The sequence below is a fragment of the Melanotaenia boesemani genome, chromosome 7 (assembly GCF_017639745.1).
Source record: "Melanotaenia boesemani isolate fMelBoe1 chromosome 7, fMelBoe1.pri, whole genome shotgun sequence".
In the NCBI taxonomy this organism is placed as follows: domain Eukaryota; kingdom Metazoa; phylum Chordata; class Actinopteri; order Atheriniformes; family Melanotaeniidae; genus Melanotaenia; species Melanotaenia boesemani.
In genome coordinates, this window is record NC_055688.1 from 1986155 (window position 1) to 1990447 (window position 4293).

The following is a 4293-nucleotide window of genomic DNA, read 5'->3' on the forward strand; positions in this document are numbered from 1 at the left end:
GATTGTCTGTTCCTCACACAGGATTAGACACTTCAACAAACCTAATGAGCTTTTTCAGTTTAGTGAGCACATAAACAACCCCAGTGACATTAAGACAGAATGCCCAGCTGGGTCATCCTGAGGCGCCTGGCTGGTATCAGATAAGTCACACAGGTCAGAGCGAACTGTTCTAAAGAATGCATCCACATTTATGATAGCAACAGGCTACTCAGTATTAAACTCAATTACCAAGAACTTAAACAAGCTGTTTACCCTGAGAGGGATCAGTAGACATAATATAGTAAAAGGAATAATATGAAATTTCCACAACAATTCCCCTCTTATGATCATAATGAAACCCATTTCATATTGATCACACCAGAAAAGAAAATTTCATAAGATTAAAGCATAAAAGAAAAAAACACCAAAAATGCATCAAACAAGGATAACCACTGAGGCAGAGATGCACAGTGGATAAAAATGAGAACCCCACAATCAGCTAGTGAACCCAAAAACTCTCACGGTGACATCAACCTGCTAATGAACACATAAAAACAAAGAAAAAAACAATTGAAACAAAAAAACAATGGGAAGACAGAAGAAACAAAAAAAATAAAAAAACAGAAAACCCATAAAAGATAAAAGTAATAAAAGTAATGTATTTGTAGTAAAAAAAACCCTTAATGATTATATTCAACAAGCAAATCAACTCCCCATTTTCCCAATATACATACAGACAAAACATCAGAAGTTGAAAATCACGAGGATTCGAGAAACTCCATCATAACTCTGAATGGGGAAATAAAATAAACCTCAATTCAACACATGTGATTTCCAGCAAAAAAAAAAAAAAACCCACATCAGAATACATATGAATGAGAAGAAGAGCAAACTAAGATGACTAAACAGAGAACTATCCACACAATCTAAACTTCATCATCACTAGAAAAATCAAGCGGAAGACCAGTATCATCATAACAGATCCGGGGAGGCTAAGCGGGAGGAGAAACCAGGAATTCTAACGGGGTGTTAGAAAAATCACCCTGAGCACTAACAAACATCTGGAGGGAATGACCAGGAAATGCAGATGTTATCATAACCTTGAGGCACCGGGGGACGACAGTCACCACAAGCCAGCAGGTAATCAGAACAGCAAAAATAGGGCCTAAGACTGTGAGCAAGATATGCCACCAGCCACCTGCCTGAAACCAAGACCATAACTCAGAAGAAGAACCAGAGCTATCCAGAGCCTCCATCCCAGATAACAGATCTCTAAGGTGACATGAACAGAAGACAGATTAGTAGACATATCAGGAATGAATGTACAACACTCGTCCCCTATAACCTTGCAGGTCCCCCCTTTTCAGCTAAGAGAAAGTCCAGAGCCATCCTATTCTGCAGGGTCATGACCCGGAGGGCCTTTAACTCAGGTCCTTCAGCAGCAGACTGTTACACCCACGGTGTAAGAAAGAGGCTCCGCCGATCCTTCATCCCAACTGCTGTCAGACTCTACAACAATCTGTAACCCCTGAACCAGGCTGTCATGTTGTAGTCTGTTTACACTGTTTACACAGTCATTTATACCGTCACCTTATTCTGTTATTGTTTTTTTTTTTTATGTTTATCGTGTTATATTTAACTCTTAAGTTTATCAATTCTATTCTTTCTTTTTTTCTTTCACTTTTTAAATGCTGCCGTAATAAGTGAATTTCCCGTCCGTGGGATCAATAAAGTTTATCTAATCTAATGTAATCTAACACGTCGAACCCCTTAGTTTTAGAAAAGTGAGACTTTGTAACTCTACAGCTAATGCATCCATTTGAAAAGCATTGTTAACTGTACCATAGTGTGGAAAAAACACCCCCAAGCACTGAGTTAGTGATGGAGATACGAGCCCTTGTAGTCATATGAGGAGGAGCGAGAACAATCCACAGAGTTGCTATTTAGCTTGCTATTCATGGCAAAGTGTGTTTATGACAGAGTTGCACATGAGCAGAGCAAGTCAGTTATGTTCCCTGGTGGTGTGTTTTTTAAATCACAATTTACTATATTTTTTTAATAAACCCCCTGCTGCAAAATGACCGTTTTATACCACTCTAGAAATTAAGTGAAATGCGGTTGTTGTAGTGATACTGATGATAAATCTGTACTCAGTAGACTTTTATTAGATATAGTTTAATCATTTTTTTCTGCTTTTCTTCAGAGTAACCTGTCAAGAAACATGGGATCAGCAGTTCTTCGTATCATCTTTGGAGAAAACGACTCTTCTAAAATAAGTTTGCCTTCAGGAATACCTGATTCTGTTGAGGAACTAAAAAATGAGATAAAGGGACAATGTGAGGTGTCAGGTGACTTCAGACTGCAATACAAGGACAAGGACTTTGATGAGTTCATAAATCTGCAGTTTATGTCAGATATTCAAAACAAAGCAACTCTCAAAGTGATTTACCTCTCAAGTACTTTGTCTTCAAGTAACCTTTGCATGTCTTCAGTGGAACCTAGCCTGGATGAGGCTGCTTCTGCTTCGTCTGTGGACACTGACATTCTTTCATCTCCTGGCTCATCATCTTGCTCATCATCGTCATCCCTCAGATCTGAGCCGTGGCCAGACGTCTTCCCTATACCTGAGTTTGCTCATGATGTTGAGCTGCAGCTCCAGCGTGCAAATACTGACTTTCAAACTAATGGTATCCTTTTCAGTCCAAGTCCAAGCATGAAATCATGCATTCTTGAAAGTCTGGCATCCCAGATAATCAAATACAAAGCTTATCCATCCAGTGCTGATTTTGATGCCGTGAGTGAAGCCCTCGTGAAGAAACACCCATGTTTAAAGGAGCAGGGTTCTGTTTCAGGCTTTCATCGGTGGAAAATAAGCTCAAAATATAAGATGGCGAACTACAGGACGAAGCTGCGCAATATTGGATGCTCTGAGCTGAATCTGATTTCCTTCAAGCGTAAACAAGGTGTTTCACGCACGTCTCCAAATCAAGTGAAGAAAGCTAGGAGAGCAGAGGTAAACTATTGTCCAGATTATCCAGCAGGACAATCCCAAGAGAGCCATGAAGAAGAGAGGCTGGCACTATTGTCTGAAGTGAGAAAGAGTAACAACCAACAGGTGGTTAAGGAAAAAATGGAAAAGACATTTCCTTGCAGGCGTCATGAGGTGATTGAAGATAGGCCTATTATTGCCGAGTTGAAAAGAAGGTGGCCAGCTCTTTTCTCTGAGCATGAGGTGAGTCATAACTTAAGTTATTTTTATATTAATGTTGTTTTTCAAACATAAAAATTATGTTAATTGTCCAGAAAAAGCATTGTGTGATGTAACACACTAAATTCTTTAACCTCCAAAATTATAATTGAGGGATCTCCCTTATACTTTATTGTTAAATGTGTGTAGGTGGAAGCTGAGTTTATTCGCATCACCACTGTCCCACTGAGACCGACATTTATGCACCAGTTGGATCATCACTCCACAAAGCTCAAGACAATCTTCAAAAGGAAGGGAGGAGCAGCAGGACGCAAAATAAGGAGCATCATGGCTGACTTGGATAAGGTATTTTTTCAATTTTAAAAATATTTTTGATGATGATTCTGAACTGAATAGCTGGTCATTCTTACTTCACACAGTTATAAGCTTACCTACGGGTTTGTATGTTTCACAGTGTGATGTTAGATAGGAAAATAGACATTGTAAAGTGGCTCCATTCACTGCAAACCATAAATGTGCACAACACACATTTGTGGTCATGTAAAGATAAACAGAAAAAACATGTTTTGTTTATTTTATTCATCCAACTCAAACAGATGCACATCCCACCAGGCCAAACATACCTAAACTTGCCTGTACATAAATTTAAAAATGCATAGCAAAAGCTAGTAGCCACACTTTGGTGTAAGAGTGATAATCTTTAGGGGCGATTGCTTCACCAATCCAATGACTACATCACCTCTATAACCCTCCTGACATTGTTCCCTTAGTCCCCTGTAGAATAATAATAATAACTTTATTTGTATAGCACTTTTCAAAACAAAGTTACAAAGTGCTTCACAGCATTTAAGAACACATACACAAAGGTAAAACAATAAAACATGAATTCAAAAGAGACAATAAAATTAATAAAAACAAATTCACAATAAGAAAGCCATTCTATAAAAGTAAGTTTTTAATTTAGTTTTAAAAGTGCTAACAGTGTTGGCTGCCCTGAGCTCCTCAGGCAGAGAGTTCCACAATTTAGGAGCTCTGACTGAGAAGGCCCGGTCTCCTCTAGTGAGGAGACGGGAGGGGGGCACAGTCAGGAGGCTCTGACCTGAGGA

General features: G+C 39.0%; 1 long non-coding RNA gene across 1 annotated transcript; it reads right to left on the minus strand.

Annotated features, from left to right (window-relative positions):
- Positions 1-323: 323 nt before the first annotated feature.
- On the minus strand, positions 324-1194 carry LOC121643669. The gene is made up of 2 exons (XR_006011150.1): positions 1107-1194; positions 324-658 (listed from the first exon to the last, which is right to left on the minus strand). It is a non-coding gene; the product is annotated as an uncharacterized LOC121643669 (long non-coding RNA).
- Positions 1195-4293: the final 3099 nt, after the last annotated feature.